General features: G+C 40.9%; 1 protein-coding gene across 1 annotated transcript in view; it reads left to right on the plus strand.

Annotated features, from left to right (window-relative positions):
• Positions 1 to 14,465: 14,465 nt before the first annotated feature.
• fam163ba (family with sequence similarity 163 member B, genome duplicate a) overlaps positions 14,466 to 27,226 on the plus strand; it is a 39,513-nt gene continuing 26,752 nt past the window's right edge. The window contains exon 1 of the mRNA XM_036595837.1: positions 14,466 to 15,084. The gene's annotated coding sequence lies outside the window, so the exon portion shown is untranslated. The remainder of the gene's footprint in view (positions 15,085 to 27,226) is intronic.

The following is a 27,226-nucleotide window of genomic DNA, read 5'->3' on the forward strand; positions in this document are numbered from 1 at the left end:
AGCAATACCTCACCTTCAGTAATCTACATCCAGTCAGTGTGGAAGCAGCGCAATTATGGGACAATTCGCAATAATTTCAAACATAACAGACAACCAATAATGATAAAATCTTGTTGTGTAATGCCAAATGTACCCAGATACATAATTGATTTTTCTAAATTTCCAGCTTTCAAAAGCAGGTTGAGCTGCTATCAGTAGTGTAAATCTCCATAGAGGCCTCTTCTGTCTTTTCTGGAGTCACTAAAGCAACATGGTGTTGTTTTTCAAAAAAAAAAAAAAGAAGTAAAAATCTGGTGTACGCTAGATACTATCAGGTGGGCACCAGATACTATGTGGTGAGCACCAGATGCTATCAGGTGGGCACCCGACACTGTGTGGTGAACATCTGGATCTATGTGGTAAGCACCAGATGCTATCAGGTGAGCACTACATACTATTGGGTGCCCACCAGATTCTATCAGGTAAGCATTCCATACTATCAGGTGAGCACCCGACACTATGTGTCAAGCACCTGATATGATTAGGTGAGCATATGATTCTATGTGGTGAGCACCCGGTACTATGTAGTGAGCACCAAATACTGTCAGGTGCACACCAGATACTGTGTGGGGAGTACTATATACTATATAGAGTACTCACCATACAGTATCTGGTGTGCACTTGATTGTATTTGGTTCTCACCTTATATTATCTGGTCTGCACAAGAAAATATCACGTGCCCACTAGATACTATCAGGTGAGCATCTGAAACTACCAGGTGAGCACGTGAAGCTATGTGATCAGCATCTTATATGACTAGGTGAGCATACAATACTATGTTGTGAGCACCTGATACTAGCAGGTGCACACTCACCACGTCTTTTCAGGGTCTTGTAGTTTGTAACACTTAAAGCCAAAGCTAACAACAAATTAGCAAATTCTTTACTCTTCCAGATGAAGATAAGGTTACTGAGCACTATTACATGATCAATAAGACCAAAATGTAAACTAGGAGTGTATGTTGTTGTATTTGTGGCTATTTCAACAATTATTCACACTTAACAGAAAAAAAGAAACTTTATTTGATTCTACAGATGATTACGTGTAAAAGTAGACATTTGTGTGAGTGTGTGTGCAGAACAGTGCAGTATATCATTTAATATCAGCCAATACGTCAAGTTAACTAGCCAGCAGCATAGTTGATTAGCCAAATTAGATGCTTCAAACTCTCACGGAATGAACAAAAAGACAATTAAATCGTTAAATGTGGTCATTATGAACAGTTCCAGCTGTCTCTCAAACAGGTGGGAAATAAGCTAGAACTAGAACCATAAGTTCTGTTGGTTTAGCTTTGGGTCGGTTCTTGTTTTTAGGTGAGCAGTGGGGAAAACTCTTGTAAAGTGAATTATTGTTTATTAAATTCTGCAATGAAATGTGTGGCTGGTGTGTGTCGATGTTTGGCAACTCCTAGCATTACTCAATTTCTCTAAGCACCACAGTGCACCACTCTATTACTATTACCGCTTTAAATTAAACCCGCATATAAGCCCAGACTTCTTTTTCCCATTCTACACATCACATCTACAACTGTGTAATTTAGTTTCATAGTGCTTAAAATTATAATCATTGATCTATCCATGCTCCACTTATTTACACATTCGTTCATTGCAACTATCATTAGGTTGGACATGCTTTACAGAGCATTTACAAAAACCCCATTCAACCTTAAGAGAAACTGTACTGTACTTCAACAACAAATTTGCCACCATGCTAGCTCTATCTTAAGTACATGATAAAAATGCATGACCTTTCACACACATACAAAATATCATTTGAAATTAAAAACACGTTTCAAACATTTGTGCACTACACTTTTCATTAGACTGAATGCAACATTCTGTAAAGCCTGTTCTAGTATGTAGTTGCTACAACAAAACACATTTGTGGGTGGAGGATGGATACAGCAATTCAGACTAGTTATGGAATAGTCCTAAGATTAATAACTGAATAATATGATTAGAGTTAAAAGGGTTATTTCTTTCCTGCATCTTTGTTCATCTGTGAACATCAGCATGGCACTGAAAGAGCTGTTTTTTCTGCACTGGAGAATTTGCATGTGCTTGGCATGCAACTGCATACAGTCCTGCTCTTCTCAGCACAGATATTCTCGTCCTTGGGGTGGCACGCTTTCTGAATACTGCATTTGTGCCACACTGCTGCTGTAATTATACTAATATTATTGCTGCTATGAGTTTACTGTATTAACAATACTGTATTTCTGACCACAGTAACTTAATGTGCATAGATTTATGTTTATTGTGTGGAAGTCCGGAGAGGCCATGGACTGCTGCTATAATTTTCTGGATTGTTATCTTGAGATGACAAAATAACTAACTCATTATTTCAAGATACCAACTTTGTTATCTCAAGATAACAAAATAACTAACTCATTATTTCAAGATAACAACTTTGTTATCTTGAGATAACAAAATAATGAACATGTTATATCTTGTCCTATGCTTCAAACTTGGAAAGTCAAACAGAATCCCCTGTACATGTACAGTAAGTCTATTCTATTCTATGTTCTGGTCTGTTATATGCATGAGAGTCACAAACTGAATCCACTGTATTTGTACAATAAAGATATTCTATAATATTCTCTTCTAGATTTTTTGTGCTAGTAGAGTTTGTGTGAGCTGTCAGCACTCTGAGCATCCACACAGCAGGGTGACTTTTTCCTTCAACGTTTTACTCGCCTTCTGCAGAATTAAAAGGGATCAGGACGAAACAGTGTATGAGAGAGTGTGCAGGGTGGTAATAGAAGCCCCGGAGCAACACAGAAGCAGCAGCTGCACAGGGTGTCACTTTAACGTTTTAATGGAGAAACACATGAACACATGCACCTTGTTTGTGAAGGAGAGAAGGAGAGAGGTAAAAGGTTATCAGGGTCCCTGAGGCTACGGGGAGCAGAGGAGGGGGTGGACGGACAGAAGAAAAAAGAGAGAGGAAGAACGGGGGGTTGTGATTCATGTGTTAGTGCAGTCAAACAACTAAAGTAAAATCCATCCCAATGATTAAGCCCACATCAATATGATAGACAAATATATATTAATGTATTTATTTCAATGAGGGAGAAAAAGAAAGAAAGAGAGAGGAAAGAGAGGAGAATAAGGGAATGAGAAAGAGCAAGGAGTGAGCAAGAGAAAAGGACAGAGGCAGAAAGAAAGAAAGAGTGAGAGAACTGCAGAGAAAGAATGAGACAAAGCTAAAAGAAAAATAGAGAAGCAAATAGAGATGTTGCATTTGATGGTTAAAGAGAGAGAGAGAGAGAGAGAGAGAGAGAGAGAGCAGATGCTGGTCAGTGTTGGTAATGAAATGAAATGAAAGCCTGGGGCAGGACAGGGGGCAGGAGGGGCGTTTTCAGCCAGCAGACGTGCTCTGTGTGTGTGTGTGTGTGTGTGTGTGTGAGTGGACACACACAGTCTGGCCTGCTGTTCCTGCACCAACAGCACCAAAAACAGACACCATACAAGGGGAGGAGAGAGATAGAGAGGTGAAGTGAGAGAGAGAGAGAGAGAGAGAGAGAGAGAGAGAGGAAAAGGCTGAGAGAACAGACTGCAAGGAGAGGAGAAGGTCTGAGGAGAGAAGGGCGGAAGACGTGAGAGAGAAATTGAAAGACAAATACGAGGTATGAGCTAAACAAATACAGCTTGGAAATCCAAAGAGCCTTAAACTCTTACCCTGCACAAAGAAAGAGACAGAGAGAGAGAGAGAGAGAGAGAGAGAGAGAGAGAGAGACGGGATTAGAAGAGAGAAAAATAAAAGAGAAAAGAGTTAGAAAATGAAAATAAGAAAGAAAAGGGGGGAAAGAAGACACGAGAGAGAGAGAGAGAGAGAGAGAGAGAGAGAGAGAGACTGAGACAGAGAGGATGGAGAGAACACGCAAGCATAGAGACAGAGAGAAAGAGAAGGAAAAAAAGAAAGAGAGAAACAAGCAGAGAAAAAGAGAGACAAGTGAGCAAGAGATCAAGAGATATTGAAAGAGAGAATATGAGAGAGAGAGAAAGAGAGAGTGAGAAAAAGAGAGAGAGAGAGAGAATATGACAGAGAGAGATTTGTGAACTAAACTCAAATCCATCCCAATTACTTTTTTCTATCACATTGATGAAGCCCAGACAGTTTTATAATTTAATTGATGTATTTATTTATTTATTTTATTGAAAGACAAAAAGAAAGAAAGTAGAAAGAGAAAAGAGAAATCAAGAGGGAGAGAGAAAGAGACACTGAAAGAGAGAGAGAGAGAGAGAGAGAGAGAGAGAGAGAGAGACACTGAAAGATTGAGATAGAGAGTGCGAGAGAGAGAGAGAGAGAGAGAGAGAGAGAGAGAGAGAGAGAGAGAGGAGTCATATGGCCCGAGGCACACACTGACATTATTCAGTCTGGGACACTCAATCAGCAGCACAGCCTCCTCCAGGAACACACGGCGCGTGCAGTGTGTGTCACCGTATCACCCAGATATTTGTTGTGTGATCTATTTATACTTCCTCATGGATTTCTGCACGTTTCTGCATACACAATACATTTATTATCAGAGCGTGCGTCACTGATCAGAAATGATGGCGTCCCACTCAGTGGCGCCTTCATCCGGTCCTGTGAATGACGGCTTAATTTCACTACTTTAACGCAGACCCATATTACCCCCACCCACACTCAGCACGGCGGGCCAGCAGAGCCCAGAGAGCCCCACACAGAGCAGAGAGAGACACATTCATCCGCACAGGTCTCAGAAGAGAGGGATGAGACAGAGGGACGGAGGGATGGAGGTATAGAGGAGGAGGGAAATAGCCTCGCTTCCACCAGTCTTCCTCCTCTGATGAATAATGCACAGCCTTGTCACTACAATACAGGCCAATCTCTGCCTCTTAATATTTGTAAGCTGAATAATGGATGTGATAGAAAAGCCGCTTTGCACTCTTCCCTTCAACTTCCCTGTCTTTCCTCCTGAGCTGGTCAGAGACGGAGAGGGTCAGAATAGTAAGAGATGGAGGGATAAAACAGGATGGAGGGCTGGAGAAAGAGAAAAGGATACAGAGAAACAGTGGTGGGATGGAGGAATAGAAAGAGACGGAGAGATAAAATAAGATGAGAGAAATGCAGAGAGATGCAATTAGATGGAGAGACAAACTGAGATGGAGGGATGGAGATACAGAGAGTGATTAAAATGACATGAAGTGATGGAAAAATAGAAATGAAGAGATAAAACAGAAAGATAGAGAAAGATGGAGAGATAAAAAGAAATAGATGGATGGAGAAATAGAATTACACAAAAAAAAACAGAACGAGAAAGAGTAATGGAGAAAAAGAAAAAATAGAAATAGAAAAAGAAAGAGACACTCAAAAGGTTGGTGGGATGGAGATAAAGAAAGTGATGAAATAGAAAAAAGATAGAGAGACTGAAAAGGTTAGTGGGATGGAGAAAAAGAAAGTGATGGAAAAATAAAGAAAGAAAGAGAGACTGAAAGTGTTGGTGGGATTGAGAAGAAGAAAGTGGTGGAAAAATAAATAAAGAAAGAGAGACTGAAAATGTTGGTGGGATGGACAAGAAGAAAATGATGGAGAAATAGAAAAAAGACAGAGAGACTGAAAATGTTGGTGGGAGGAAGAAAAAGAAAGTAATGGAGAAATAGAAAAGGACAAAGAAGCAGAGTGGCAGAGGGATGGAAACAGAAGTAATGAGAGATGGAGAGATAGAAAGCGATGGAGGGGTGAGAAACAGAAAGAGATTCAGAGATAAGCATGATGGAGAGATTTAGAAATACAAATAGGTACAGTGAGGTGGAGGAATGGAGAAATAATATTAGATAGAGAGATAGACTGAGACAGAGAGATGAAGTAATACATTTAGATGGAGAGAAGGAATGGGGAGATGGAGAATTACAATTAAATGGACAGAAAGAGATAGAGGAGTGCAGAAACAGAACTAGATGCAAAGCTAAAGCAGATGGAGAGATGGAAAAAGTAAGAAACAAAGTGATAAAGTGATAAAATAAGATGGAGGGATGGTGAAAGAAAGACATGGGGATATAAAACAGGGCTCAGGGATGGAGAAATAGAGAATAATGGAGAGAAAGTGGTAGGAAAATAAGTGATGGCTTTTCTTTCAATAGATACAATGAGATGATGAAATTGGATGGAGATGGATGGAGATGAATCATGGTGATGGAGGTATTGAGAGATGGAAATAGAAAGAAAAGAAGAACTAATAAGATGAAGGGATGGGGAAATATAATTAGAAAGAGATAGAGATAAAATATGATGGAAAGATTGAGAAATGGAAAGACATGAGAAGATTAAATAACATGGAGAAATGGAGAAACGAGTGAAAGAATGGAGAGGTGAAGAGATAAAAAAAGACAATGGAGATACTGCAAAGGAGGAAGATGGGAAAGGACGGAGAAATAAAAAGGCAATGAAGAGATATAAAGATCGGCTCATATGACAGGATGAAGTGATAAAAGGCAAAGGAGAAATGGAAAAGATTGATGAGAGAAAAGGGCAGAGAGATAGAACAGGATGGAAGTATAGGAGAGGATAAAGTGATAGAAACTGATGGAGAAACAGAAAAGGATGTAAGGGTAGAAAAAGATGAAAAAAGACGGTTCATCAAGGGTTCTTTAGAAAAGACTGTGGTTCTGTGGTTGTTGTATATGGTGCTACATAGAACCTTTCTGAAATCGGTTCCATACAGAACCAAAAAGGGTTCTTCTATTGTTACAAGCTTGACATTGTAACCAAAGCAGAACCCTTTTTGGCCTGTATAGAGCTATTACAAGACATTCCCCATCAATCTAAAGAACCATTTCGCCATGCAAACGGTTCTTTGAGCGTTCACAGTTTTAAATCATCTTTACTGAAGAACCCTTGAAGAACCATCTTTTTCAAAGTGTGAGAGAAGATGTAATGAACAAGGTGGAAAACGGAAGAAATGAAGATATAGAACGATGGATATATAAATGCAGAAAAGAAGTGAGAATGGACAGAGTGATGAAAGAGAGAAGCAGGAGGAGTGCACTGAAGCCCTGCTTTAAAATCCTGTTTCATTTTCTGGTGCTTTTATTAAAGCAGGGCTTTGTGTAAAGTGGCTCATGCATATTCTACACTGTCCAATCCGGGACTATCACTCTGCAGTGTCACTCAGCGTCTCGTCCATTTGTCCTTTCTTTATTGATTTTCACATTATTAATATTTAAAATTCAATCAGCTCAGAAAAGCTTTCAAGAAATCACATTCTCTTATTTCATATTCTGTACACTTGAGTGTAACCTGCTCTGTCTGGACATTAATTATTGTATCATCAAATTATTGTCATACCAAAACACTGTAAATGTGTTTTGTTTAATTGTTTATTGTCAGCTGTCCGTTACACTGTCTGAAAGAAATGGAACAATAGATATGGTGTTGAATTATAATAAGAACTAGAATAGTGCACTTCCTGAAGAAAATGCAGAGTTATGGCACAGTTGCTAAGGTGTTGCTAGGCGGTTGCTATGATGTATGGATTGTTTACTGAGTGGTTTTTAGGGGTTGCCAAACGGTTGCTTTGTGTTTTTTTAAATGAATGGGACTCTCTGGGAGGAAAAAACGACCCATAGAGGAGTGCGGGTCAGTATGGCTGTGCAGTAGAGTTTGAGGACTTGCCATGAGAGAGTACATGCAGTTTGGTGGCTGTGGGGCAAAGAGGGAATTGGGCTTGTAAGGGGCCAAAAATGAATGGGACTCTATAGAAGAAATGTGGGGGATGAGAAACTGCAGGACGAGTTAGTGGACAAAAATCCGGCAGAAAAATAAGAAAGAAAAGATGAAGAAGAATATAAATATTGGATAACAATAGCATAATTATTATTATTATTATTAAGTGCAGTCAAGTCAATAACCACTCGTGGTGACCATATGGACAGTGCTTCTTCAGAACATCCTGTCTTCTGTTTGGATCTTCAGGCGTCTGGATTGTTCATGATTTCTCTGATTTTATCCACTATGTTGCTGGTCGTTATCTTTGACTGTTCTACAGGGTTGTTTTCCAATAAATTGGCTCTTCTGTTCAAAATAAGAGCTTCAGTTTGGCTATCTGGGCGTCGAGTGAGAGGAGAAGCTTTATTTGGTGTTTGTTTTCTTTCCATTCAAGGTACCCTCAAAAGTCTTCACTTCCAAGGCCTCGATATTTTCCTGTCACACTTTTTTCTTTTTTATTGTCATGCTTCAACATCCATAAAGAACCACAGGCAAGACCAGAACCTGATCTCTGTATGTGGAGACCTCATTACATTTAAAGATCTTTTCAATCTCCTTCATCAAATGTCAACTGAAGTCCTATTGGACAGGTCGCCAGTCCATCACAGGACAGACAGACAGACAGACAGACATACACATTCACACACACTCACACCAAGGGGCAATTTAGCATGTCCAATTGGCCTGACTGCATGTCTGGACTGTGGGAGGAAACTGGAGTACCCGGAAGAAACCCACATAGACACGGGGAGAACAGGCGAACTCCACACAGAAAGGATCCCATGGTCGCTCGGCTGGGGAATTGAATCCAGCCCCCATTTTGCTATGAGATGACAGCACTTGAACATATTTCTTGGAAGAAAAATGTTGTTGCATTAACATACATTAAAGTTAAGATTTTTTTTTCATTCTTGTATCAGGTTTTTACTCCAGAGATACAAGTTGTTGTTTATGACAGCGATGAAGTGCAGGGTGTTGTTAGATTAAGCATCTCAGACCTACAGTTTACACAAACATTTAAGCACCACCAGTCAAATTAACACATTCGCAACATAGAACACACTTCTGCACATTATAATGCACAATTACTGTTTATTTACTGAATTTAACATACTGGAAAAAATAAAGCATAAAATGTGGCCTGTGCAAAAGTTATGGCACATTTTACATTTTTTTTTAATTTATTTATTTTTAATTCAGCAGAAAATTAGAAATCGTGCACTGAAATATTTGTGTGTTCTCTGTAGAGGATATGTTAACCTTTTTTAACTTAGAAAATCAACAAAAACATGTCATTTGATCAGGGGATGTTCAACTTGAAAGAAGAAACATTTATTTTATTTATTTATCTATTTATTTATTTAATTTTTGTAGTTGTCAATTGATGAACAGTGTCAAAAAGACACTTTTAACATCTTAAAATAGTTTTCAACTAGAAGTACAAATTAACACCATTGTAAAAAATTACAAATATAACAACACAGGAAATATGATAGCAATAATGCAGAAAATGCAGCACTGCAGACGGGCCTAAACATAACCGCTGTCTCCAAATGGCCACTCCGCCTTGTGCCAAACAGTAAAGACTCATCATGTGGCTGTGTGCTTGTTTCATGTGTCACACACACCGGTTATTATCACGCTGCGCGATAGCATTGAGCTGGCCTACAGATGGACGTGTGCTTGAGTTGGCCTCTGTCCAGGTCCTGCTGGATAGCCTTTGAGTTTGGTCTCCATTACAGCCTTACTTTCACTGTTATCAGCTTCAAGGGAGGAAAAAAGAGAGAGAGATAGAGAGAAAGAGAGATGAATAAAGGTGAATAAAGGTGAACAAAAGAGAGATACAAAGAAAAGTAAAATGAAAAAAAGAGACAGTGAGAGAACAGGAGAGAGATAGAGGGCAAAATAAAGCAAGAGAGACAAAGAAACACAGAACAAGGGAGAGAGAGAGAGAGAGAGAGAGAGAGAGAGAGAGAGAGAGAAATAAGTAAAGGATAGGTGAAGAAAGTAGATAAAGAGGAAAGTTAAATTGATACAGTAAGAGAGACAGATAGAAAGATAAAGAGAGAGAGAACAAGACACAAAGAAAAGGACAGAAAGAGAAATGAATAAAAGAAAGGTGATGAAAAGAGATAAATAGAAAAGTGAAATGAAATATATGAGACATTGAGAGAGAGACAGTAGAGAGAGTGACAAAGACAGAGAGAGACAGAATGAGAGAAAGTGACACAAAGCGAGAGAGACAGACAAAAGGAGAGAGATAAAACAAGACAGAGAAAGGGAGAAAAATGCTGAGAGAATGTAACATGTGTGAGAGAGTGAGAGCAACACAGACAAAAAGTAGGAGAGAGAGAGATAAAACAAGAGACAGACAGACAGGCAGACAGAGACAGAGACTCTCCATGTCTGTGGCTCCAGTGGAGAATTATGCCTGCTGTGTTGCCCATAAACGCCCCGCTGGTTCCATCAAACAGCCACTCAGGAAACAGCCATCGATGAGAAATGGGAGTTTGACTTACGGAGCGTTTTACAGCAGCCTCAAGCCCACACTAGCCCTCTAACCACACAACACACACACACTTAAAACAGCATACAGACTCATGAATATAAATTCATAGCATTTCTGTTTGGCCATGACTACATGGACATTTTTGTGAAACCCAGTGTCGTCCAATTAGACTAAACTCAAAGAGCCAAAACCTCCACAGTGTCCATCTGTGTCCTGCAAGGCCACGATACACACACTGTAATATACAAAAATATAAGACACGCCCACTACAATACACCCTGACCATAAAACACACCCACTACAATACACACTAACTATAAGACAGCCCACTACAATACAAACTGACCATAAGACAAGCCCACTACAACACACACTGACCATAAGACATGCCCACTACAACACACTGGCTATAAGACACGCCCACTACAGTACACACTGAGTGTAAGATACGATCACTACAACACACACTGACAATAAGACACACCCACAACAACACACACTGACTATAAGACAAGCCCACTACAACGCACACTGACCATAAGACACGCCCACTACAACACACGCCCACTAAAACACACACTGACTATACGACACACCCACTACAACACACACTGACTATAAGACACGCCCACTACAACACACACTGACTATAAGACACGCCCACTACAACACACACTGACTATAAAATGATACGTAACAGACAAAAAGCAATGAATGTTATTTCATATATTGCTGCTGTCTCCATTTTTGTTGTTTTTCAGTTTTTGACATCATTTGAAAATGTCTGTTGAATGGACCAAAAGAAATGACCCAAAATTACTTGGAAAAAATTCTAGTTCCATTGACTTACACTAAAAGTAAAGTAGGTTTTTTCCATTTCCTGTGAAGTTATTTTGGAGACGTTTTCTTCCGACAACAGCGATGGTTTAAAGACCTGAAAAATGAACACTTTATAAATTCACTGCACCAAACATGGTTTATATACTTTGGAGAACACATTCATTTCATTTTTCACATTCAAGAAATCCACACTCCTAGAAAAATGAATTCTACGTATTGCCAAAAAGCTTCAATGACCCATTTTTGTTGCTATAGAACCACTTTTACAAGATTCTTAAAGGACTTTACAACAGGTTTCCATCATTTAGAAGAAACACTTAACCAGACGCTACTTCTGCATTCCAATGGTTCCTGAAGTGGTCACGGTTCTATACATAACCATGATTTAACTGCTTTATTTAGTGTTTTAATTAGTAAACTGCAGAGCAGGCTAGAACAGCGTTTTACAGGTTTTGAATGCATATTGAAATTCTAAATGAGTATTCAAATACTTGTTTGTAATGCTACACTAATAAACAACAATATTTACATTTCATAAATATATAACTAAGTATAATAGTTAGTTTTAGACATTTCTAATCAAAACATTTCAGTTTCCATTAGTAAAAAATACTATATTAGTATAGATACAGCAGCAGATCTTGACCACATTCAACCAAGTGTAAATGGAGTGCGTTTTATATATCCATATACCATTATATGAGCAAAACTGCTTCTGATGAGTGCTCGTTAGCAGGTGAGCGGATAAACAAGGAAACTCAAGATGGAGGATAAGCAAAGCTGGAGTTATCCCCAGAACTACCTAGAAAATCCAGCACAGACTATCATGGCAGGTCACCACCAAAACCAGCCTACATTGTGTTTTGCATGCTGGGTGTCCAAATATACCAGCCCCAGACCAGCACAAGACTAACATAAATCACCCTAGACCAGCATGGAATTCATTCTGGACTGTGCTGTGTTTGTTCAGCAGGGAACAGCCTTCATGCAACCTGGACTGGTAATAGTTTCCAAGCTTGTCCATTCAAAACAAAATGGGGGGAAACCAAAAGCAAACTGGTAACAACAGATGTGCTGATGTGCTTTTTATGCAGGGAAAGTACTGGACACACTGGAGACGCAATTAATAGAGTGTGGCCAAAGTGTATGCAGATACAATCCAGACATTAGAGACACATTAAGAATGCTGAGAAGGTTATCTGTAATTCACACTTATTAGAACTCAAAATGAGCATCTAGTCATCAGCAACACACTAGTTGGCCAGTTATAAATGTATATGATTTAGACAGCTTGTTTCATTGTTTTTAGCTGGCTTCTAATTTTGCCATGGGAAGACCCAAAAAAAATCCTACTAAGGACCCCCACAAGGCTAGAGCCAGCCCTGGCTAACGCTGTTTGGCACTGAAAAAGACAAAAAGGAGTCCATGATTCTGTTGCAAGTAGTGCTCCTTTATTGAAACAAAACACCAGCAGAAAGGCACATAACATACAGCTAAACCAGGGGAAAGGTCACCAATAGCCATACGCTTTCACTTCATGGTGACCCCCCTTTACAAACAAGCAATCTGTACCCCACACACAAAATAACATGAATAATACACAACAAAATTTTTCTTTCTAAGAGACAACAACATAAACAACAGCAAGTCCCTTTTTCAGAGTGTGCACACTTCACATGAACCTCCTCGCATGGCCCTTTGCATGATTACACTTCCCCAGCTTCTGAGAGGCAGTGTGGCCAGTAGTGGGACACCACTCAGCCGTCCCAGCAGCCTACCAGCCTGAGCCAAGTTCCTGGGTGCACTAGCACAAATGCTGCAGGGCATACACACTTCAGTAGCGACTGTCCCCGGTCCTCGCCCAGGGTCGTGCCCTTGCCGCCGCAGTTCCTCCTGTGCATGGTAGATCTCCCTGCAGCATACTGCTTCAAGTCCCGTGCAGCTGGCAGCAATGACGACACTCCATCCAACAACCATACACTTCCTCCACCACCCACCGCACCATTGACGGCGGTTTAAATGCCACTACTGCGCATTAGGGCCCCAGGTCTGCCACTGGTGACTGACCTGAGCTGGACAATGGTCTCCTTCCAGCTGTCTGATGTACTTCTCTTGTATGTCACCTGGTTGCAGTAAGGATATCAGAAAGCCTGTGAAGGTGAGCACAATATGCCGTCTGCTGTCAATGTTGCACTCGACCCCCAGGCTGTGGCTGCTACTGGACTTCCCAGCCGGCATCCGTTTACCCGCCAGCCCAGGCTGGTGGCACCACCCGGTGCGGTGTCCTCTCTCTCTATAACACCGACTCACCAACTACTCCACTGCTCGCTGTGGCACTTCCATACTGAAGCCTTCAATTCCTGCGACACCTCCAGCATCGAGCCTTGCTCTTGCCTCACCAAGCTGTGTTCCCCTGCTTACCGCAGCTGCAATGGCCAGCACAGCGGACAAGTCACTTCTTGCCATACATTTTCTCCTGATTGTAGACACTAACACTACACAAGCAACCCCACAGCCCAGCCCAGAATAGCACAAGTGATGCATGTGCACACCACTGAGCTAACAACAACAACTTATTACAATGTCTCTCCTTCCCAAAAGCCTCCACTTCCCAAAAACATCCTTGCATGGCCGCTCTGCATGGCCAAACCACCTGCGCTCCCACAGCAGAGCAAGCCAGTAGCGGGACGCTACATAGCCCCCCCTTCAAGGTGAGCAAAAGATCTCTCTGCAGGGGACTTTATACCATTAGACTTCCACCTCACAGTGACCCTGCACACACACAAACAACTTGCACAGCAGACACAAACTAACATGAATAACACACAACACATCTTTTAGCTTACAGACAACAACATAAACAATAACAAGAAGTCCCCTTTTCAGAGGCCACACACATGGCCTACGCATGGCCCTGTGCATGGCCACACTTCCCAAGCTTCCTAGAGGCAGCGCAGCCAGTAGCGGGACGCTACAATACTTTCTCCAACCATGCATAACTACTATTATTAGTAACAGTGACACACTTATTATGCATATATTCTGGAGAAGGTCTTGGATTTCTGAGCCACGCTGAATTCCATAAACCCTACAAGCCCACAACCCCACCCCCAACCCACCCTGAGGGTCCGGGCATCACCAATGACCGGAAGTGTGTAAACCCCCTCTTGGTGGAGAAATTTATGGCGACGTCACTCCTCCTGGCCAGCCTAGATCGAGTGGACTGGAAAGGCAGCGCACAGCAGCCGCACCAACCGGAGGCTCGTGCAGCAGGAGCCTTGAGGTTTTTCTGTGTTCTGCTGCTCATGCAGGGAGGAAGAGGAGGAGGAGGAAGAAGAGGAGGAGGAGAAGGAGGAGGAGGACGAGCCATTCCTACTGAAATTAGCGTGACTACGCTGAGATCCGCTGCTCTGCTGCGCTGAGGCTGCGCCGTGGTGAAGCGCGCTCGCTCCCTCCGCCTGTTTTCTCTCCGAGATCAGCTTTCTGTCCACTTCTCTGGCTCAGCGTTGTCTGTCTAAACCGGAAGCTGCGGTGGGGACTCAGATTTGACCGAAGTTTTGGAAACGACGCACGCGGAATTTCTTTTGAGGGGGATTGGAAACAGAAGCGGCGTTTTTTCTCTTTTTTTGCTGGTAAGAGGAACCTTAGAGGCAAAAGCTGAAGCATTTTCAAAGCACAAAATGGATCTAAAAGCAGGAAGAGCAGGAAAATGATTGGTTTGTTTCGGTACGTAGTCGCGTAACAGAGTGCAGACAGCAGAAAAAGCGTTTTATTCCCCTCCAGCTGCTCGCACCTCATGTTGAAGTCATTTCTGGACACAGGAGCGAGCTGCACAACTCTTCCTGAAGGCTCCAGTCACAGTTCACCCGGCTAAAACTGGCACCGATTCGCCCACTGCTGCCGTGACCAGCTCAGTCGAGCCTCCACTTGCATGTGATCTGATACCTTTCCAACGGTTCGTGAAGGTAAGTCACACTAACCAACCTGTTTCCAGTCAACCTGCGATTTTCTCCACAAGCTCCACTCCTACAATATCGTTTATTCAGTGGCACGTGAGTAACTGCGGGCTAAATAAGCGACGTGCTTTGCATTTGCGATAATTAGAATTCGAATTGCGTGCATCAGGACTGGACTTTCTATTTAGACTTGCCCTGTGTAACAGTATTAGTCTGACCTGTCCGCTGTCCGTGGTGCTGAAGCGGACTAAAGTTTTGCTGCTGCGTGAACTTCTGTTTTTACGGACGTCCAGAGAGGACATGAGGTAGTTTATGAGGTAATTTTCTGGATTGTCATTTTGAAAAAACAAGTTAACTATCTTGTGACCTCAAGATAACAAAGCTGTTATCTTGAGATAATGAGTTAACTATCTTGTGACCTCAAAATAACAAAGTTGTTATCTTGAAATAAAGAGTTAATTATCTTGTGACCTCAAAATAGCAAAGTTGTTGTCTTGAAATAAAGAGTTAATTATTTTGTGATCTCAAGAAAACAAAATTATCTTGAGATGAGTTAACTATCTTATGATCTTAAGACAACAAAGTTGTTATTTTGAGATAACGAGTTGACTATCTTGTGATCTCAAAATAAAGTTGTTTTCTTGAAATAAAGAGTTAATTATATTGTGACCTCAAAATAATGAAGTTGTTATCTTGGAATAAAGAGGTAATTATCTTGTGACCTCAAAATAACAAAGTTGTTATCTTGAAATAAAGAATTAATTATCTTGTGATCTCAAGACAACGAAATTGTTATCTTGAGATAATTACCTTGTCTCAAGATAACAATCTAGAAAATTATAGCAACAGCTCATGGCCTCTCTGGACTTCTGTAGCTTTTTGCCAATACAGGCTTGTAGAAACTGAATGCTACATTGAATCAATTATTTATTCTATTAATTAAAGAGCCTGTATAGCCTTGGCTATGAGTCTACACTTTTAAAAAGTTCTTGAAGGGTTCTATTGAGGTTGTAGATGCAATCATTTAAATTTAAAAGACTGGAAACATGAAGAAACTGGCTGCAGAGGTAAAGTGCCTCAACTCCACAGTTACAAGGTCAAAGATCAAAATATTTTCATGGCACACCAAAGAAAGAGATATTTCTGGTATATGTGAAGGTCACTTGTATATCAGGTAGAAAAGGAAAATTCTTGAAAGTGGTCTATAATGCATTTTAGAACAAATCCTTTCAATTGTTCTAAAAATCTGAAGGTCACCTCCATGTGAGAGTTCTACCTAACACTAAATGGAGACGCTAAAGAACCCCAAGAGTTAATTAGGCCACATGCACAAGAAAATGTTGATATCTGTCAACAATGCTCCTCTTTCCATTGATGAGATGCAATGAGAACAATGCGTTGACAGACACCAGTGCATGGCAATAGAGAAAAAGAGTTAAACGGAGGACAGCTCACGGCTAGTTTGATAACAGCACAGCTAGCTACGAAAAAATGCTAAAAACTGACTTGCTGAAATGACGCACTACTGGATACTATAGATAAGCGAAACAGATTCCTTTTGCTTCAGACTAGGACTGCAAATGCTGCAATTTTACATTTGCTTAAAACATACATTTCCAAAATCTAACTTTAGGTTGTGTATGCTTTATCTTAGCAAGCTAGCCAAGACAACATTGCAGCAAAACAAACCAGCAATGCACAGTATTTATGTTGACTGATGCCAAAATGTTCTTGAAATGTTTTAGATGGGGAAACCATGACTGGTGTCCAAAGACATAGCTGACCAGAGGCTAGAAGCTATATATGTAGATCATAATTGGTGGATGCTTGATTGACTCATGACATGTCTCAGATTGAGTAATAGCTACTTTTAGTGCTCACACTGGAGAATGAAGCATACTGTTAATACCAGATGATGAGTTAGAGTTGCTGAAAAATGAAGCGTGGAATGTCGCTCTTTGCACTCTGTGTAGTGGAAGGGGAGGAGCCTGGAGAGGCTGCTGAGTTTGAAATTTCACATGGCAGTTAGATGTCCTGTTTTGGTAACTGCCTTTCTGTGCGACATTATTTTCATTAGCCTTTCTGCATTATGCAGTGGAGGATTTTAAAGGTAGCTGAGCATGTTTAAGCTAACTTTAGCTCACTAGCATATGCTAACTGCTAACCTGGGTGCATTTCAATGACATGAGGTACCGCATGGAAATTTATTCATTGTGCAAAACGTTTGTTACAGTCTAAGAATATATTGCTCAATGCCTGAATTCAGATATACATTTCCCATAAACCCTCGAAAGGTCAAAGGTTCCACAGTTATGAGCTGGGGCTGTGTAAGAGGGGGGTGGGTACTCCTTCAGTAATCATATAAACGCATTCTCCTTCCCCCCATCACTTTCTATTTCTCTCATCTTCTGTTCTTTACCATCCCCTTAAGCTTCTCACTCTCTCTCACTCTCTCTCTCTCTCTTTCTCTCTCTCTCTCTCATGCACGCTAATTGTATGCTGCCCCCATTCTGATGAATAATGGCAACAAAAGACAAAAGTCGGCCTACTCCAAAGTGTCGGCCCCAGAGGAAGAGGAAACTGAGAAAACGAGATTCTTCCACATCTCCATCCTCCTTTTCTCTCTCAAATCTCTCGCTCCAGCTCAGAAACACTACTGCCCGACAATTTCCATAACAACTGCTTCAGGAGCTTGCTTAATTCTTCCTAAAGTTCTGCCACACATGGGAAAACAAGCTTTGTGAAGGCAACATCTGATGTAAACGATGATTCATCTTTGCATCATCCCCAAGACAACACTCATATTGTCGCTGTCATAACAAAAACTCATATCTCTGAAATGGTAACTTGGAAGAAGAAAAAAATTGACTTTGAATGTACGTTAATGTAACGAGATTTGATTCGTTCATACCTAAATGTTCATACCATGTAAAGGACAACTGCCATTTTCAACTGCATGAAACATGTAAGCATAAACAGTGTCTCTTTGACAGCATTCCCTGTATCCACTGGGTTCTGTATCAAGACATTAGACCTCATTTAATCCATTCATGCAGGTATATATTCATCTTAAGTTATCCTCCTCATCTTGGCCTATTTATACATGCTGGAGAACCTTATGAGCAACACAGCCCTAAGGACCTAAGGATACATATATATATATATCTGCACCAAGAAGAATCTAACCACATAACGTTAATAAGTTTTCTTAAAAAATCAATTGAAAGGTTCTTTAAGCAACCAAGAGTGGCTAGGGCAACATACTGCACTAGCTCTTTGGAGTTAACTCAACCTGAGGGCAAAGCTGGACTCCAGTGGCCTAAATACGGTACAGTATGTTGCTTTAAAATTTTAAGTTGACCCAACTTTCCTTTTCTTTTATTTTTTTTCCAAAGAATCCTTTCTGGCAAATTTAAAGGGTTTTGTTGCAAAACCATTATAGACCACTTTAAAGAATTTTTTTTGTGATCTTGGTTGTTGGGAGTGGGCTTTGCACATACAAGTTTTAATGCTATATAAAAATGTGTTTTCCATGAGCATCACCTGTTATTCTTTTCAAAAACTCTTAACATCAACAACTGTTATGAATGGATATAGTGCATTTTGCAGAGTGTTTATTTTTAAAGGACAGTTGCTCCAATTCAACTGCATTTCTGCATAATTCTGTGGCTGAGATGTGAACAAAGTCATTGAAAGTAGTTTGGTATGAAAATGTTCAATGTAAGAGAAATTTACAGGCTCTGATTTCTTTACAGTGGTGGTGATAGAAACCAGGGGTCGCAATGTCTGCAACTCAACTATAACCATTTTATTTATAAACCACCAGTGAACCTACATGTGTTATCTGTGTTTTTTTATATGTAATGCTGATAATGGTAAAATAGTCATAAATCTGATAAAGATAAATTTGTTCGAGTTCTATTTTCTCCATCTGTGTATTTTATGTAAATCTTATCTCAAATCTATCCTACAATAAAATCTCAGGCATCAGGCATTAGATGTTTCAGATGTCTGGATTCTATCACCACCACAGTAAACACTTCTGAGTTGGTAAGTTGTTCTACGGTGAAGCATTTCACATCAGACCACTCTGTTTACCATTTAATGACACTGATTTAAAAACAAATCAATAGAATTTCCCTTTTAAGTGAGTAAAATTGTTAGTAGATGCACCTGTATTTGTATACATATACATATAGTGTGGTTAACATACAGACGTGTATATGTGCATAAGGATGTTGGTAGATGTGTGTTCAGCATAGGCTGATCCTTGCCCTAATTCAGTCTGACTTTACTGCATTCTTGCCTCTGCTAGGCTAATGCTAACAGCCTCTCTGAGCCCACCATCCCAATGGCTATTCCCATCACCCATTACACTCAAGTCCTTCATTCACGTCCTTTGCTTTTTACCCCTCCTCCAATTCCTCCTCTCCCATCCCCCCTTCCAATTCCTGATTCAACACACATCCACACACATAAATAAACACACCATCCTCCCACTGTTGGGGGAAAAGCAATTGCCATGCCTTCTTCCACAAGGCCATGTCACCATTAGCAAACGGTTCCAAAAATACAAAACAACCCAATTTCACCGCCATGTCTGGACCAAAGAAACAACATGTCCCTCGTCTCTCCCACGAGATCGTGCTGGCTAATGTTTTAGCTGCATAAAAACACCTGCCCATTTCAGCTTCCATTTATACAGCTTCCACCAAAACTGGGATTTTGTTTTTTGGCTTGTGTTCAGTTTTGCTTACAGCTGCTAAATTAAATCCAGAAACAGCGAAGGTGGTCCCTGAGCAATCATGAGCAGCAGCAGCAGCGGCATAACTGCCCGGCAGGACGCTCGCTCCGCTTAGTCAGGGAGGGGCTGAGCTGCAGCTTCACAGCTTCAGACACTCAAAGACAAATGTCCAGGCAGCGGAGCCTGGGGTGGACTGGTGGATAAAAAAGTATGCACAGTTAGAGAAGGGCAGTAGAAATACGGTCAGATGACGTCTATGAAGAATGCATGTGAAAATTTAAAATAAAACCCACAGAGCGAAAGAGACTGGCATAGTAGGACTGCAGTGATTAGCTGATTAGTTGTCGATGGCATTGATTATGGAACAAATGTTTGATGTGTTGTATACTAAAGCATTCTATAATGTTTATAACAAATACTGGCTTGAAAAGCATTCTACAGGCTTCAAATACTTGTTGATATTTCCAAAAGAGTACTCGGATACTCGTTCTCCAAATCTCCCTTAAAAAAATAATAATTCAATGTTTGAATAATATTTCGATAACATTTTTTAGTCATCCATCGGATGGAACAGATGCACTTCAATTGTTTCGGTCCACACTGACTGCATTAGACGGCCCTCGAAACAAAAGCCATTTTTTTCACTTGTGAGCATAAACTTCATAGACATCTAGTTAAATCACACTCTCCCACTTTCTATACCCTTCTAAACTTTATTTAAAATAATCATATAATCTAAAATTTGCTGTTCTTGTTGGTGTGGTAGTTGCAGAGCGGCTCCTGCTCTGTACTAACAGTGGAGGTCACTCCACTGATACAGAGGTAAAAACTTGTGACTGTGATTTTGACAAAAAACAGACCTGCATATAGGGTCCTTCACAGCCTCCACTCTTCTGGGGAGCTTTCCACAGGATTTTGGAGTGTATTTGTGGGAATTTGTGCTTATTGAGTGAAAAGAACATTTGTGAGGTCAGGCACTGATGTTGGATGAGAGGGCCTGGCTCGCAATCGACACTCCAATTCATCCCAAAGATGTTTAGTGGGGTTGAGATGAGGGCTCTGTGCAGACCACTTGAGTTCTTCCACACCAAACTTGTCAAATCATGTCTTTATAGAGCTTGCTTTGTGCACAGGGGCTCAGTCACGCTGGAACAGGAAAGGGCCTTCCCCAAACTGTTCCCACAAAGTTGGAAGCATATAATTGCCTAAAATGTCTTTGTATGCTATAATGTTAGTATTACCCTTCACTAGAACCCAAACGCTGAAAAACAGCCCCATAGCATCATCCCTCCTCCACCAAATTTCCTGTTTCCTGTGTTTTCCTGGCATCCACCAAACTCAGATTTGTCTGTCAACAGACAGATAGTGAGGCGTGATTCATCACTCCAGAAAACACATTTCTACGTCCCTAGAGTCCGGTGTCAGCGTGCTTTACACCACTCCAGCCAGCGCTTGGCATTGCACGTTGTAATCTCTTGGCTGCTTGGTTATGGAAACCCATTTCATGAGCCTCCCAACACACAGTTCTTGCGCTGATGTTGCTTCCAGAAGCAGTTTGGAACTCTTTAGTAAGTGATGCAACGCTATAGTTATGCACTAAAGCAGAGTTTATGCTTCCATTTTACAATAATAGAGCTTACAGTTGACCAGGGCAGATTTAACAGGGCAGAAATTCCACAGACTGACTTGTGGCAAAGGTGGCATCCTACGACAGTGCCAAGTTTAAGGTCACTGAGGTCTTCAGTATGACCCATTCTACTGCCAGTGCCTGTCTATGGAGATTTCATGGCTTTGAGCTTGGCTTTATCCACCCGTTAGCAATGGGCATAGCTAAACTCAATAAAGGAGGGGTGTCCACATGTGTCCACTTGTGGCCAAATACTGTATGTATATGTAATAAGAATGTGTGCTTAGTGTGTGAATAGTACAAAATAGAAGACATGTTTAACCAAACACAAGCTCAACCTCAACCTACATATTCAGCTCCGGCTCAGTCATGGCAGTGCGAGTGCCATTTACAGTCAGAGGCTGCAGAAGGACTGCAGAGTGGAGCAGATTTGGGCAGAGATTGGGAAAACATCTTGAGATGTTAATCACAGCTCGTCCACTGGGAACAGAGGGAATGATTCAGCCTTTACAAAAAGGCCATATGCAGAGTGCTCTCCTCCTGAGCCCTGGGCCCATATCCACCCAAACGCCTTCAAAGAAAAACCGCTAAGCTAGGATCAGCTGCTCTTCTAATGATGGCCTTAATCATGGGAACATGAAAGGGAGAAAAGACCCAAGATCAGCACTCTTACTCACAGAGGTTTGAGCCACCAGTTTTGAGTTTGGTCCAAAGAGTCAGCAAGCATCTAAACATTCGGTGCTCGTGAAGCTGGCCAAAGGATACTGAGATCCTTTAGACAGGGTGGTCATTTAGAGGAGAAGGCAAGTAATGTGATCAGCAGACCATACTGCTTTATGACTTCTTAAAAAGTCAATTTTGCCATTGTTTGTACAGTGACTTTGCAGTGTACCTGCAGGTGGAAGATGATTTTTGATAGGAAAAAGTCTGAAACAAACATAGACAGAGGTTTTTATACAGTGTCAGGACATCCAGATAGTTAACTGCTCTACACACCCTGACAACTGTGAACTGCCTGGAGCAAGATAGTCAAATGCACTGTTAGAAATAAAGGTTCTGTGCAGGTACATTTTTTGTTCATCAAGGTACAAACAATGTAAGTGTTCCCTCAAAGGTACAAGAGTGGTTTTAAGGTCCAATTGTGTACCTTAAATAAGTTTTTACCATGTGAAAAGTATGTATTTGTGTCTTTTTATAACCTAATGTTTTAAAACAGAACAATAAAATAAGAAGCCTGGAGACAAGACATGGTGTGTAGAGTCAATACAGTTTAGAAAATATGATTGGTACTAAAGATTTAAGATTAAAAGGTACTAAGATTTACCTTTGAGGGTACCACCCCAGTGACAAGAGGGGTATTGCTCCAGTGACAGTTTCGTAGTCGGGTTTAAAAGTGTAAAAGCATTTTGTAACAAGTCAGTGAGATTTCATGTGTTGTCTGCTGGGCAGGCCAGTTTGTTTCATGGAGGCCTGTTTTTTCAAAATTATATAGGTCTGTAATTAAAATGCCAGCTGCCTTTTACACAGTGTCAAAATTTCATAGTAAGCAGAAACAGAATTTCACCACAAAATTACCTAGAATAAAACTGTGTTTGATGAACTTACACTGAACGTTCAGAATGTTTTTTGCCTTCCCTGTTAAGTTACTTTCCAGAGGTACACAGTTTTGTCAGCAATCACATAATATTCCTGATGAAATTAGATCATGCATATTGAATGGGAAAATCGAACAAAAAGACATGAAAAAACTCCAAAACTGGAGTTCCAAAATTTGAACAATAAAATATATAAGGAAAATGGGAAAATCTTGCTTCAGATCTGGAAAAATCCACAGGTGTTTCTGTCCATCCTTCCACTGTGAGAAGACAACTCAGCGCTGCTGTAATTCACTCCCATCATCTAAGCCGCTTATCCTAACTCAAATTATTTTTAGTTGTCTAGGCTTCCATCTAGTTTTCTGTAAAATATGTTTTCTGCCTTTTTTTCCTGACACTGAAAAATGGACTAAACTTGCTGGCTCCATTTCAAAAATGAATATTAGTACCACAGCTAAATTAACAAGCCATTTGCTCCATTTAGTGTCAAAGAGTAGCTCTAATTTATTCATTTTATTTTCCATGACTCCGTAGGCTGTAGAGGAGTATGTGTGTGTGTATATGTGTGTGTATGTACGTCAGCATGAATGTAATTTGTGCCAGGGCACTGAAAGAGACACAGCAGTGCGGCGGGTGCTAGGTTTTAATCTATGTGTGAAATACCGCTTTTGTTGGGAGCTGATAAGAGCTATTTTACTCTCACAAGCTGTCACGAATACGGCTACTGGCTCCAAGCCCTGCATTTCTAATCGCAAGCTTATTTGCTTCTCATATTTTAGGGCTGCTTATAAATCACTTATGGACTTTTTCGGACAAAGAACGTGTTCAAAGTAATGTGGGATTAAGAGTGGGCGATATGCTGATATGTTATCATTATCTTGATTAATTACATCATAGTATGTTCTTCTGAGTTTATCATAAGTATCGAATGTATGCATAGATCATAAAAAAGACGGATTCAGGTGGGGTTTACATTGGGTCCCTGAAAAAAAGGCATCCAGTGTCTTTTTTGTATTGTTTTCAATGGGAGAGCAGTTTTTTCCACTTTGTCTTTGCGCACTGGGCGTCATTTCTGTGCTAACCAATCAGATATAAGGTAAGACAGGCTTTACAGTTGCAATAATGATATTAGCGATTACAATCCTTCTTGCAGCTTGCAGTTTTGCTAACAGCACAACATTTGCTATGACTTTTTTTCCCCAATTTTCTCCCCAATTTTAGTCATATCCAGTTCCACCAACTAGTTAGGACTTGCACAGTCACACAATACCATCAGCGCTAGGAGGGCGAAAGCTAGCACAGGCTTCCTCCGAGACCTGTGAAGCCATACACGACATCTTTTTGAACTGCCGCTCACGTAGTGTCATTGGACAGTCGAATGTGCTTGGAGGAAAGCGCCAACTGCCAGTTGTTATGTCAGCTAACAGACACCTGCGCTGACTAGCATCATGCTTAGTGATGGGGGGAGGGGGGCCATCCTACCTACCCAGAGAGCGAGGCCAATTGTGCTCTCTCCCTGCCACGGATGGCTGTAGCATCACCAGGGATTGAACTTGCTATCCCCTTACTGAAGGGCCAACACTTAGACAGTTACAGAATTCACTAGTTGATAGTTCTTTTTGCCTGGACATATCAAACTGGTAACTTGCTAGCACAGCAGTCTTATCATTGCAGTGCAAGTTTTGTTGTGTTTTATCTGTTATTTTGTATTGTTATCTATAATTAGCAAACAAGACGTTTGGCTTATTTTAGCTAGCCAGTTAGCTATCATTAATTAGCAACAGGCAGGAGCACAATGTACCTTCAAAAAACACAACAGGGTGGAATAAAACAAAAAAAAACAAAAAAGCCCATTATGACATCATCTCTTTTTAATTATTTTTATTATTTTATAAAAGGAACCATTATTTTCAGCCTTTTTTAAATACTGTTTTGCAGGTGCATCTTGTATGATCCAACTTCAAAAAACAAAATATTTGAGATACATATTGTGTCTCAGGAAAATATCCCCCACCTGCTATAACACTACAGCTTTCACTAAACCTGCAGCTTTGGATGCTTGAACATAAATCTACACATCAGTCAAATTACTAATACTGGAGAAAATGCTGCACTATAGAGCTCTAATGGCTGCTAGCCACCAATAAATTCAGTTTTGGATGTAATCTGGTTACAGTAATGATGTTCATGATTCAAACTGTAGGCCTGTTAGCTACAAATGACTGAATCTCTGTTTCTCAGCTACCTGCCGGCTGTAACTGATGACCTAACCTTTACAGTATTGGATTGCGTTTCGTGGTTGGAATGCACACTCATGGCGCGTGGGTGCAAATGACTGGAGCGGGACACCTGTTCTCCTGTTGCCATGGCGACGTAATGTCATTTTGAGCTTGGAGTGTCTTTGCAGGGTGAAGGTCACACTGACCTGAACTGTGTGATCTGTGAGCAGCCTCTGATCACTTAAAGACATTTTTCGAATAGAGTGACCGTGCTCCCTGCATTCCTCACAACTGAATTAGTCTACATTATATCCTGAAGATGTCTGGGGGTGGCCTCAAATTAGCAAACTAACTGGGGATTTTCTACTGTGTCACAGATACAGCTTTAAATATTTGACAACATGCCAAAAATATTGAGCTGGTGGCTTCCCCTCTCTGAAAACAAAGGCCACACTGCCAGGAGGCCCTGACTCTCTGCCTTAGCTCTGCTGCTAGCCACTGCAACCAGCTTCACTTGTCCCGTGTCCAGGCCCAGAGTTTCCTTCCTTTGGTCGAGCTTGGCCTAATCCGAGTGCACAAGCTCTGCACTCGGATTAGGTATACCAAGGAACCACTGCACCCTTTTAGAGGACTGGGAGTGCGCTGCCGCTGAGGAGCAGGCACCCTGAAGCACATGTGCAGGCCAGGACTCCATGTGCCTGAGGGACTTTGTTTGGACTGTGCAGATTGCCAGGATGGCTGACCCTTGTGGGTGGCTTTATCATGTTCACCACAGGCTCTGCGTGGCCATGGGGAGTGTAGGGGTTGCGGCCCTGCAAAGTGGCTCACGGAGTGTGCCACACGCCTGCATAAGAAGGACACTCATTGTTTCTGTTGTTGCTGATGTTGTTGCTATTCATAATGCAGTTTTGTTGCTTAGATTGAACTTTGTCTGAAGAGAGTGGGCTTTGCAGTTAACTAGTAGACTACCCTCCTCCTCCTTGTGTTTCGTGTTGGGGTTAGCACTGAGCTGGGCATTTCACTTTCTGTTGAAGTGCCTGTTCAAATTAAAAGAGCATTCACTTATATGCGCTATGTGTTCTGCGTCGTCTTCTTAGCTGACTCTACAACATAACATCAAGATACTGCTAAACATCTTCTTAATACATGATATGCATCAAGATATTCTTTTTTTCTCAGGTTTGATATGTTGAAACAGACAAAAAGAACCAATAGTGCCATATTTAAAAAATACTGTCAAAAATTAGCAGAACAGTGATCTCTATTCAACTTTTCACACAGTACACTGCACTAAATCCAGTTAAACAGGCCTAATAATGCTCTCTTTGTAAAAAAGCATGCAGTTGGTCTTTGGGTACTGTTGATTTCTACAACATGAAAAGTCATACTGAAAAGCATATTGTGACATAATGGCATGGCTGCCTGAACCACAAGAGCGAGCAGGCATTTGACCTACCATTTTTCAAAGTACTGGGGTGATGCACCATCACTTGTTGATTAAATTTAGGATGCTTACGTCTCCACTATCCTTAAACTGCATGGACCGCTGACCTACAGGCCTATAGGCACAGACAGTCAAACTTAAACTCAATGGTGAAAGCAATAAAAATCTCCATTTTAGCTCAAGAGCAGGACATTTCCCAAATAACAAAACGTTGGCGAGTTCGTGCTCAGTGACAGGACAGTTGTGGCTCGATAATCCAGTAAAAATGGTTTTACTGTGATACAACAACTAATGCACTGAATCACAGTTTAGCCTTTTATATCTTATGTCATTTGCCTGTCAGCTAGCAGTTAGCTTACTGTAACGCTGTTAAATTGTTGTTTGGTTTGTTTCTGCATGACGTAGCATGTAACGTATCCTAAATTAACCTTAGCATGATAATAACACATACTCCAACATAAACGCTTTATCTAGCATGAAATATCAATAGAACATGGGAGCTAAACAACAGAAATGACTCAT

The sequence above is a fragment of the Colossoma macropomum genome, unplaced genomic scaffold, assembly GCF_904425465.1.
Source record: "Colossoma macropomum unplaced genomic scaffold, Colossoma_macropomum, whole genome shotgun sequence".
Taxonomy (NCBI): domain Eukaryota; kingdom Metazoa; phylum Chordata; class Actinopteri; order Characiformes; family Serrasalmidae; genus Colossoma; species Colossoma macropomum.